Source organism: Macrobrachium nipponense, chromosome 11 (assembly GCF_015104395.2).
Source record: "Macrobrachium nipponense isolate FS-2020 chromosome 11, ASM1510439v2, whole genome shotgun sequence".
Classification (NCBI taxonomy): domain Eukaryota; kingdom Metazoa; phylum Arthropoda; class Malacostraca; order Decapoda; family Palaemonidae; genus Macrobrachium; species Macrobrachium nipponense.
This window is the reverse complement of record NC_061087.1, coordinates 83,110,616-83,123,575: the sequence shown is the minus strand read 5'-3', so window position 1 is coordinate 83,123,575 and position 12,960 is coordinate 83,110,616. Positions and strand designations below refer to the sequence as shown.

Here is a 12,960-nt window from a genome sequence, read left to right as displayed (position 1 = left end):
ACACTGTGAAGACAATAGCATGACACTCCGAGCGGATCCCCAGAGGATTCTTGGATTAGCAGCGGCATTGCCTTTGAGAACACCTACATCTCGCCGTTAACGAGTCCTTCAGACGATCCCTGCGGTGTCCGTCCATTAATTCCATTGTTTAATTCCCAATCCAGTTCCTTTAAAGACCTCCAGCAGTCATCAGCGCTTCACGTCCCCCTAAACTAGCTGGCCACCTGCATTTGGTCACAACACTCATGGGAAAAAAGAACAACCCTTAATCTTTACACCTATCCTTGCACTACCGTGTCGATTTCCCTAGGAGCGTGATACCTTCATCAACACCTCCGCTCCAGCGGCCGACCCCTCTCAACCCCCGTGATGGGCTACTGAAGTTTTGACCTGACACCCTAACCTTTTCACATCTAATAAGTCCACCTACTCTCAACCTCTCACTCATTTGACTGACGCATTTACAGAAGGCCGTACGGTTGGAAGAAGGCTCTAGTCGATAGACCTACACCCATAGCTATTATTAAACCTTCCTAAACAGACTCATATACTCTAGATGAATCCCAAACTCACCACCTTATTATAGCTAACACCTCCTGCCATCGGCCTTGTGCGATCAGTCTATCCATTCATTAACAGCAAGAAGATACCTGCTTCCTCGTTCATCATCCCCATTGGCTTACACTACAACAAACATCAGATCCATTGACATATTACGTAATGTGCCAAGAGAGCTGTATTTTCGATTTTAAGCCGGTGTCCGTAATCCCAGCCCCCATTCCCAACCAACTTCCCCAATCCCATTCCTATATCCTCAAGACACCTAAATTTGCTTTTCCCCAAATTCCAATTGCAGTGAATCGTGACCCAGTGCAGTGACACAAATCTTTCTTTGCAATTACATAGTCATATTTTGATAAGTGATTCTTTTTGTTTTCTTGGCATCAAGCTGTCGAGTAAATATTTTTGCTTGAAACCAAATATGGAATTTAATTAAGTTGCTTTCCACTAGTACCTCAAAAGTACAGTATATTCTTTGCAATATCCCTAGTACAGTATATTCTTTGCAATATCCCTAGTCTCAGTCGCTAATACTCTGAATATCTTGCAGATGTACCAGTAGTGCTGTTGTTTCTACCTGTGTGTCATTCAATGGTGTTAAACAGAAGCAATTGCAAACGAAAAGTTCTATTTCTATTTTAAGTAATTTCTGTTCACTATCACCATTTTTCATTGTTCCTACATAGTCATTGATTCTGTCATCGATGGGGACACAGTGTTTCCTTTTGAACCAAATTTTGATATTTAGTATATACTATCTTTCACAGTGCTAAATTGACTACTTTCTGTTGGCTGTCGCCCTTTTTCGTTGGTCCTACGTAGTCACTGATTCTGTTACCCCCTTGCAAAGGTATCCTAATTGAGCCAGGTCACTGATCTACTCAATGAATTGAAACCTTAACACTTGACCCAACGACAACGCAGCTGGCACGGGACAATATATATGACCCAACGAGAGCGCGGCTGACATGGGTACAATATATAATATCTATATCTATATATATATATAGTATATATATATATATGGGTGTGTGTGTGTCTGATAATATATATAGATAATATGAGATATATATATAGATTATATATATATTATGTGTGTGTGTGTATATATGTATATATAATATATTATATATATATATATATAGATACATAGTATATATATATATATATATATAATAGAATAATTAGATATATATATTATATATATATATATATATTATATAGGAAGAATTACACATCGAACCGTGATTCCATTTATATATCAATTCAAGCTACAAATGTCCTTTAATATCTAAATTCACTTTACCTCCCAAATGATATATTTTCATATATGTACCGAAGGGGAATTTTTAAGTTGATAACAATTTCGTCCCCCATGGGATCGAACCACCGTCCAGGTGGACGGGGACGGAATCAGGACAGTCAGTGACGCTATCCAATCGGCCAATTGTTTGTGTTTGTTTGTGTATGTGTTTGTAATTATGTAATACTGATATTCATAAAAAAGGAATTCTTAATGTCTATATAAGGTAAAAATGAAAGATAAATCTAGTAACCCACTAAAGTCAACAAGCTAAATGTCAAACAAATGAGTCACTGTTTTTGGTCAACAGAAGGCTAATGGGAAACACGCCCATATCGCTCCATCCTCATGATGGAATTAACTCAAAGTTCTCTTTGTAGTGAGGCAAGTTTCATGACCACTTAGCCGTGAAGCCCTGCACACACACACACACACACACACACACACACACACACACACATATATATATTATATTATATATATATATATATATATATATATATATATATATAATGTATGTATGTTACAAAATCCTTCTTGCTTGGAAACCACAAGACGAGACCATTTGTTGGTGTAGCTTGCGTTTTATATAAATTCAAAAGACGATCGTTCAGTGTTCCTTACTAGGCTAACATCTCAAATAAAAAAAAGTACTGTCACTACTACACGATCGTCTGCTTGTTTCTATCACAAAATCTTCTGATATGATTTGAAGCCTTAAACCACGGAACAGCTGTAATGACAGATAGACTAGACCAACTTTTTTGTTGGTAGTTTTTAGAGCAGTTCACAAGAAATGGCTCTGAGAAGGTAACCGGTTGTTTCAGTTTTGAACCAAGATGTAAAAGACAAGGCGAGTTACCGCGCAGGCTGCCGAGGGGAGGGCTGTTCTCAATGACGTCACACGGCTCACTTGGGTGCTGAGAGTCTATGGGACTTACTGGCGCCTCTTTGAGTTCACAGGATTATTTTTGTTAATAATTATTCCTTCGTAAATTTGCATATAAGATACAGACTGAACATTGAAAAAGGAAACCAAAAGAAAAGGCGCATAAGAAAATAATACAATATATTCATAACACATATAACACTCCTCTATTACCGCCTTAATTCTGTCAAATGTTTATCATTAGTTACTGAACTATTTTTTTTTTTAGTTCTGCTTTGCAATGGTTGTTTTCCATTTGAGTTTTAATATTCTAATTCTAAAATAAATTCTGTATCTAAAACATAACTATCCTCTGGAACGTCAACATTTTGTTCATCAAAATTTTGAGAATGGATACTGCCATGACTCCCGGTTTCAGCGTTTCTCCATGGAAAGTTTTTAATAACTCTTCCATATGTTGCAGATCTTTTTGAAATTGAACAGGTCTATATAATATTTTTTCTTTTCATGTGAGAACCAGTTCTCACTTGTTCCATCTATATCAGCTGAACCTAAAGATGGATACTTATTACTGAACTTATGAGCTATGAAGCCTCCTATATAACTTAGACTCATTTTCTATCACAGATTCTGGCTCTCCCTCCATTAAATTTCCCATGACATCTTCCTAATCCTCCATCTCATCGGTTACAGGTAGGAGACGTTTCATGAGAGATGCAGAAATACACATGGAATTCAAATCCTTTCCTACAGCATTTGAGCACTGAGATGGACTGCTTACATTTCTTAGGCTTTCTGTTGTGACACAGGTTGGCTTCATCATTGCTACAAATATTACGACCTTGACTAACCACACTGTTGTCTCTACCCACTATGAATGACCGCAATTTGTCCTTAAAATCTGAAGGTGACGGATGATCATGACAAGGACCTATTTGACGCGTAAAAGACAAGAGATTTTCGACTGTCTTGACGTAATCGTCTTGTCAACAAGTACTGTATTGCAAACATTTCATGCAACATGTTATATAATCCTTTTAGTGATCCAGATGATGAAATAATGCCCCTCTGGAGTGGAAACACTCTCCCTTTCACTGATAGCAAAATCAGTCATTAGATGAAGGGTACTAACTTGATTTGGACTGTTCGAGGAAGCATATCTACTTTTGTTTTGTAATATTTCATGCAAAAGTTCGTGATACCAACCTTCAATCAAATCTACAAACTCAGATATCTCATTACAGAAATGGTTTTTTAGTAAGCCTTTGTCTTTACAAAATTTGATTGTGTTCGCAGTAGAGGAGAGCTGCTGAACAAATGATTTCACACACTGCTGTTCGTAACCTTTCACATTTAAGTGACTAACTTCAGATCATTAACCGACAAAGACGCAAGTTCTGATATAGTTTTAGAAGTAATTGTTTTATCGGCAATATGAAACCATAATCAATGAAATTGCGACGAATTAATCTGATGAGATGGCGGGGATTTGGGCGAAGGGTTATCGTAATAAGTCTTGTCACTGGAAATATGTAACGCTTTGTGTAATCCTACATTGGTGCTCCCCATGTCAGAGGTTACACACAACAGGATAACCAGCATCTTCAACCAGAGTTATTAATGACAGTAATATTAGTTTTGTCTTAGGTTGTTCGAAATCATAGTCAATAGGCTGCTTCCATCTGCCAAATAAGCCCTTAAGACATTAGCTACATTGATTTTTTGTCCATTTGTTCAATGTTGCATTGCATGGAAAAGGCAATTTGCAGGTGACTCTTAAAAAGCGGTGTCTTTGGACTTATGGCCCTAAGTCCTGTAGGGGTGGGGGATAGTGTCGTCAGTGCACCTCACTGGTGCACTGTAGGCATTACTTCTGGGTCTTTGCATCGTCCCTCCGGCCTTTAGCTGCAACTTCTTGCATACCTTTCGTCATCTGACTTTCCACCCTCTCTAACAATTGTTTCATAGTGCAGTTGAGAGATTTTCCTCCAGTTACACCTATCAAACCTTCTTACTGTCAGTTTCCCTTTCAGCGCTGAATGACCTCATAGTTCCCAGCGCTTGGCCTTTGGCCTAAATCCTGTATCTATTTTGCAAGGCCCTAAGTGACAAAACTGATGCTATTTCCATGTCAGACCATTTATTTATTGGTTTCCTTGAAGATATGAATTCTATTTGCCCATCTGAAAAAAAGATTCCCAACAAACTTTCTTATATTTTCAATCCTAGGTTTTGAATATTTTACGTATTACAAAAGAGCATCGTTCTTTTTCTGTAAATAGAGATTTCTCGAAGACAAATGTTCATTGGCAGTTTTTAGCTCGGCCATCTCTTCTTATTTTCTTTCAATAGCTAGCTCCAGGCTTGATCGTTTGGATCGCCATGTTCCTCTGAGAGGACATCCTGAACAGGTTCAGCAATATCTCTTTCACTTGATGACCCCTTATCCTCCAATAGGGCTTCATGGACAGTTCTCTTGTCTTTTTTTTTTTTTTTTACTATTCTGGCATTGCTCTGTGTTGCGAATAAAAAAACATATGAATCATTACAAAAAATATACGGCATAGGCTATATATATATATATATATATATATATATATATATATATATATATGTATATATATTATATATATATATATATATATATATATATATATATATATATAAATATAGAGATAAAGAAATTTCCTCCAATTATTTTTCATCCATATAAATAAACCTTTTGGAGTTTTTATTGTAAGGAATATCAAAATGATAAAATACGCGTATATATATATATATATATATATATATATATATATATAATATAGATATATATATATATTATATATATATATATATATATATATATATATATATATATATATATATATACGCGTATTTTATCATTTGATATTACAATACAACTCCAAAAAAGGTATATTTATATGGATGAAAAATAATTGGAGTAAATTTCTTTATCTCTATATTTTCCTAATCCCCTTATATAATTGTGGTTATTCATAGCAAAAAATGTCAAGCAATCTCTTTCTCTCATAATCTTTCCCTTCCTTTACCAAACAGACAACTGGCTATGTCTTATAAATGAAAATAAATCTAAGTAAATTTTGCCTCTCTCTCTCTCGCTTTCGTGTTGAATAATATTTTCTGTTTGCAGTTATTCTCAGCATGCATAGGTCTATGCCTAATTCCAGTTTTGTCAATCTTTACATTAGAGATCGAATGTAAGATATAACATTCTGTATACGCTCTTTAATTGCTAGAATTATCCGTATAAACCTATGGTTCATTCAGTTATGCCCACACTCTCCTCTCATTTTTTCTCTCGAAAATAACTGGCCTCTTCCTTTGCCCAACAAATAATAGGCCCGTTTTATGCACATGACAACAATTTCAATAAAATCTATGTATCTTATGTAGGCTAGTATATCCCCTTTGTTGTTATTCTTAACTACACATAGGTCTAGACTAATTTCAATATTTTCACTCTTAACCAGTCAAATACAGTTTACGTGCATTGAGAAGTATTTCGTGCAAGCCTATAGTTAATATATGTATCCGCAATTTTAAATGTAAAATGTAGACTAAACCAAACAAGAGTCAAGGTGTTCGTAGGTTCAGTATGGCACCATCCTTCAATTTTCTTGCACATACGATTCAGTAATTAAGTAAAACATGCTTAAAGTTTCTTGCAAAATCGCTTTGTTGAAAGTGAACCAAACGCACTCTTGCGTTTTTGGTGATCATATGGTCACTGCCTCTTCATAAGTCCACCCACTTCCTACACATTTTTGGGTCGTTAAGGGAAACGGTAAACGCTAACCCTTTTCCCTTCCAACATTGTCCCTTCCTGTGTTACAGCATCCGTAAGTAGCGTATATCATGACAGTAACGTATTAAACTCCAAATACTACGTCAAAAATTGTCACAAATCCGTGATAACATCGCCAAATAGTTGCCACATGCCAGGGGATGAGAAGGTAAGGGCTTCCCCAGCCTAGCAGCTACAGATATGAGCGGGCGAGTTGAAAAATAGACCTCTTGTATTAAACTTTGCGCCTACTTCGATATGTTTATTTATTTTTTTCTTAACAACGCAAGGATCTTGGGAAGATCTTTTGCACTGGATACTAGAAGTGAAATATCAACTCAACTCCATTTTAAGTACGAAACCTTCGTATTCAAGTGATAATTTTGTCTGGAAGTGTAAATACACAACAGAACAACGCATGCGCTGCTACGGTCAGTCACGCTGTCTGGTGGGAGGGGAGTATGCTTCTTGTAGGTTGACCGTTGATGTGGTTTTAGATCATTCGTCAATCGTCATGGTGTTTATGTAAAGAGATGTCGTATAATAGTGCTCCGCGCGTTGTGTTACAAGTTTTTTCCGTATCACGAATCCAAGCCCGATTGAGTGACGTAAGTACTACACTGACATATGGTGTAATATTCGTTGACTTTGAAATTAAACTGCTGTATAACATTTTCAGTGAAAGATCGAAGCTAGAATTGCGATGTGGATAAAAATGGAAGGGTAACATTTGCAAGGAAAATGGGATCGTAGTCTGTCACAGTTCAAGTAACACTAGATACCGGTAACTATAAAGTTATTCGGTTTATTTCAGACCTGGGTAAATAATTTGCGTGCTGGATTGTCTCAATCCGTACGCGTTGAATCTGGGACATGGTAGCGACAGCAGCAATTTAGTCCAGATACTTAGGAGAACGCTCTCATTACTGAACAGCTGGGCGGATACAGTACAGGAGTCGTTGTTAAGGTAGCGTTCTTAAAAAATGATTTTGGATTATGTAGTTTGATAGCACGCAAGTGCATGGAACAGTGCTTGTATCATAATTGACCAAATATAAAGTGACACGAATTTAGTATCTTGCAGAGTTCTTAACTTGGTGCTACTTTGGCTTGTTATCTACGCGTCACCAACTCCGAGGTGCTAGCACTATAACACCGTTGGAAAATGTAAAGTAGACGGCTGCACGAAGATATCGTTTATCATAATTTGTCGACCACACATTATAGAAATTTGTGTACGTAAAACTTTGATCCTTGAGGGGCTAGTACTAAACACGGCGTCCGGTGGAGCTTCCGCCATGTTTAGTACCAGCCCCTGAGGGCTAGTCCGATAGTGCCGTCAGTGCACCGCATTTACTTATGGTTTTTTTTACAGCATTCCTTCTGCCCAAAGTTGTAACCCCTTTCGTTCTTTTTGCTGTACCTCCTTTCCTATTCTCTTCCATCTTACTTTCCAATTTCTCCTAACAGTTGATTCATAGACATCATAGTGCAACCGCGAGGTTTTTGTCCTATTACTCCTTTCAAGCCTTTCACTGTCAGTTTCCGTTTCAGCGCTAAACCTCATAGGTCACAGTGCTTGGCCTTGGGCCTAAATTCTATATTCACTTCAATTCAGTACCAGCACCTCGGAGTAGGTGAAACGTAGATAAAAGCCAAAGTAGCACCTTTAACTTTTACTAAGAGATACATGAAATAATAACTTGTTAGCTGGTTCAAACCCATGTTTACCTGACTTAATTTATGTTCGCAAAAAGCCGTTAGTCTCTGTTGAATAAAGTACAGACACTCATGATTCAACGGGTTATTTTAAATGAATAAAAATATACACTTATTGTTAGTCGTATGGGACATTCGGTAATTTCCTGTTCTTCTTACGCAACATAACAATGTATTTTGTGTAAATTGGGAAGCAGTTACCGGTGCAGTACATATTCAGGATCGAAAATGAACAAACATTTAAATTCCCACTTTCGTCGCAGTAGTTGATTGACACAATTTACCGATTATATTATTTCATCGTCATTCACAGATGTCCAGAGCATATTCTGTTTGTGACAGGCTTAAACGAGGGGCATCATTTAAATCTGATTTTTATTATTCTTTCAGGGCGCGACGATGAGAGTTGTGCGTCATTAGTGTTCCGTTTTTGAAGAGGTGATCTCCGATGGAAGGACAGGTCCCCTTTGGTGAGTGTAGAAATAATCATGTGTTTATTTGGAGGAAATTATTTATTCATTCCGCATGCATTTGTGTTTTTCACTGGCTTACGTGGATGTGTTTTCAGATATATTTGGATATCGTTTTCAGGATTGCACGGTGACTCCTGTCATATTGCATTGATAATCATTCCCAGTTTGATTGATGACTTTTGCCATGTAAGGGATATTTTGTAGTCCATCTCCATGTGTTAAACTTAGAGACGTATTAAACATGTTTAAGGGAATTGGAAGACACGGGTCTCTGTAGTAGCATAGCCTTTATGATTTATTTATTTTCATAAACTTCATGCATCAAGATTGCTTTACCAGCTTCCAGAAATAAGTAGAGTTTGTGGCAAAGTTCAAGTCGGAGATTTTCCGTTTTATTACGATAATATAGAACCAAATTAGATTTTTAAGGATGAACTCTAATGGAAATGTTCCATATTAGGATTATAATTAATTCACATTTGCATATTTATGTACCAGTCATTAGTTATTATCGAATATTGAAAATATTTTTAGGAAAAGTATCTGGTTCATTTCATCGGAATCTGACCTTTGTTTGCATCGTTGTCAACTGGGTTTGTTTGTTAGCTGTCGGTTAAGTTTTGACGTAGGCTAATGATATGAGCTTGTCGAATGGAGCTTTATTGTTCGACCTGTAGAATCATGATAAAATGAATTTCCGTCTTTTGATTTTATTTAATTTTTTTTTTTTTTTTTTTTTTTTACATTGATGAGAGTCACATTGAAGTCCATAACATAAACTGTAGTTTGGATGTTTAATCCTGGCGAGGACTGGTGTCCATGATATCGACTTCTTTTTAGTTTTCTGTAAAAGAAATTTCATGTGCCGGCTTTGTCTGTCTATCCGCACTATTTTCCGTCGGCACTTTTTATGTCAGCCCTCAGATCTTAAAAACTACTGAGGCTGGAGGGCTGCAAATTGATATGTTGATCACCCGCCCTTCAATCATCAAACATACCAAATTGCACCCCTCTAGCCTCAGTAGTTTTGATTTTATTTAAGGTTAAAGTTCCCATAATCTTGCTTCTGGAAACGATATAGGACAGGCCACCACCTGGTCGTAGTTGAAGTTTCATGGACTGCGACTTATACAGCATTATACCGAGACTATCGAAAGCTAGATCTATTTTCGGTGGTCTTGGTTATACTCTGTTGTCACTGTACAAAAAAACTCGATTGCGCCGAAGAAACTTCGGCGCATTATATACTCATTACCTACACTTGCAATGCGTCACTGTCTTAGCAATTTCTACCAAACGCTTGTGGGTGGAAGCCAGTGATAAATTTTCCAGTTATTTTTTATGAAGGTTTAATGATTATAAATTTTCTTCGTTAAATGTTCATATTCTTTGGCTTTGGTAGCAAATAATATGTCTTTCGAAGTTTGAACCCGTAACCAGTTAAGAAATAAAAGAAAATGTTTGTTTTATTAGTGGACATTTTATATTTTGTTTTTATGAAGGGTTACAGAGGTTTTCTCTCTTTAAGAGCTGTATAAACATTTCGGAGATTCTACGTGGTGTACTGTAGGCATTACTTAAGGTTCTTGGCAGCGTTCCCTCGGCCGTTAGCTTCAACCCCTTTCATTCCTTTTGCTATACCTCCGCTCGTATTCTCTTTCTTCCATCTAACTTTCTACCCTCTCCTAACAGTTGTAATGAAGCACAACTGCGACGGTTTCCTCCTGTTACGCCGTTCAAACCTTACTACTCTGTGTTCCTTTCAGGACTGAATTGCCTCATAGGTCCCAGCACCTGGTCTTTGGCCCAAATTCTGTATTCCTTCCTTCCGTAATGGTACACAAGTGATAATAAAGTTTTTTTTTCCTCCGGCAGATACTTTTATGTTTATTATGTTGTATCTGTCACGTCCGTCACGGATTAGAATTAGGCGATCGTTTACAAAACAGCTCATAATCTTTTATATATATATATATATATATATATATATAATATATATATATATATATATATATATATATATATAATAAAGACGAGGGTCGTGAATGGAACAGGAAATGTGTAAGAAGAGCGGCTATTTATTTAATGTGTTCATTCATAAGCTATTGGAGTATAAACTTCAGTATTTAAATTTTTCAGTAATTCACAGTCATTATCTTATTGAATTACAATTTAGTAAGACATAGCTTTTAAAATGTCAAGCATTTTTGTCACTGTACAGTACAAATAATTAAAATCTTGTTTAAATATTATAGTGAAATTAATGTCTTATATATATTTTATTAAGTAAATTTACCACCTGTCTTTTATGCGTACGGTTTCTATGTTTATTTTATTTTTAGACTTATCCAGTATCAAATTTTCAATGATGAACTTCGGTAACAGCAAACTTAAAAAAAAAGAAGTTACAAATCCAGATCCTGATTCCTCCCTAAAGCTAATCACATGCTGCCAGCCACGAGGCAACATTTTGTAGAATTTTCGTTAAAAACGCCACAATTTCTTGCATAAACCTGCTAACCTCCCAGGAAATCAACAAACCGACCTTAAACATAACCTTGTCGACGGAAATAAAATTGCAAAGGCCGTTAAAGTAATTCTATGATGGATTTGTCATATCTTCCTCGTAATTAATAATTGATAGAATTCTGTGTTAACAACTGATGTAAAACTAACTTTGATATATATTTCTTTAACTAATTATAATGGAATGACTTATTTCTAGTATTATAATTTGAAAGTAAAGGGTAGAACTCTTTGATGTATCGAGTGTTCTTTTTTGAGACGGGACATTTTGATTGACTTCACATTCTGTGAAGGATTAATTAGTTGATTTATTTATTTTGAACTAAATCGGCCGAATGCTTAGGCTTCTGGGTACTGAATGATACTTGCAATAGTTGGTTTAAATCACTGGTTCTTAACCTTTGTATCACCACGGCCGCTCTATGAGTTGGTCCTTTCCTTCACCCACCCCCCTCCCGGCGTCTATGATTAAAATTCCCTCCCATACTTAAAGGAAAATATAAACAAAGAAGAGAAAGAGAAAGGGTTTCGAGGGATAGGGGGGTGGTCAATAATTAGAAAACATGGTCAGCCCAACGAGTCTACTGGAGTAGTATGCTAAAGGAAACCGACGTTATAAGGAGATACTTTTGCATTTTTCCATAAACTTCTGAATATTAGTTACTCACATGAAGAGAATAGCGGATCTAATTAGAGAGTTTTTAATTTTTCCCCAAGGCTCTCGTGTCCCCTGGAAATTGCTGACGCCCATCTAGACGGGCGCGTCCCCCAGGTTGAGAACCACTGGTTGAAATTAATGTAAAGCTTGATCGAGGATTACTGCTCATGGTGTGCGTACAAGTTAAGCCGTCTAAATGCTTCTCCTCCTGGCGGCTCGCCAACACCAGCGCCCTCTTTGTCCTTCAGTTTCTAGAGGCTTCGACTCTGGGCTCTTTCTTCCCAATCCCGTAGGGGGGTAGCGCCATCAGTGTACCTTCGGCGCCTAGTGCGACCTCTTTCATTCCTTTGATTGTACCTCCGTTCATATTCTCTTCCATCTGGCTTTCCACCTTCTCTAATAATGGTTGTATAGTGCAACCTTATTAGCTCGTCATATATATTGGCTTCACAGGACTCTTTGGGATCCACGACTGCCCACGCCTGAATTTTCAAGACATAAGTTTTGAACTGAATTTTTGGGCTGAATTTTTGGGCTGAATTTCTGAACTGAATTTTTGGGCTGAATTTTTGAACTGAATTTTTGAACTGAATTTTTGGGATGCCCCAATGTGTAGAAACGGAATTTTACGTTCATTGCAGTTACGGATGTTGTAAGAGTGATATATGGCTCTGGATATTTCATAATCAGCTGACAGCAGTTTAAAACGTTGGATTTAGATTTCCACGCCGGGGCGATTTCATGGTTCACGGCATTTACAAATAGTATCTATGTTGTACTCAACCATCTGTCATCTTATTTCTTCCTGTTATGAAGGTTGTAAATGGTTTCTCTCACTGATATTAAGGTTGTATATCTAAGTGGTGTGAACTGCTGTTGCTTCGGAATACTTATGGGATCTTAAACTCTTGTGGATTATGGACATTACCCGATTTAACCGATTTTCCCATTACAGTGACCAGTAAATGATTGCACACACACACACAACATATATATATATATATATATATATATATATAT

At 36.8% G+C, this 12,960-nt stretch overlaps 1 protein-coding gene across 1 annotated transcript in view; it reads left to right on the top strand.

Annotated features, from left to right (window-relative positions):
- The first annotated feature begins 7,025 nt into the window (after positions 1–7,025).
- Positions 7,026–12,960, top strand: part of LOC135206462 (serine/threonine-protein kinase BRSK2-like) — a 633,157-nt gene continuing 627,222 nt past the window's right edge. The window contains exons 1-2 of the mRNA XM_064237853.1: positions 7,026–7,172; positions 8,674–8,753. The gene's annotated coding sequence lies outside the window, so the exon portion shown is untranslated. The remainder of the gene's footprint in view (positions 7,173–8,673; positions 8,754–12,960) is intronic.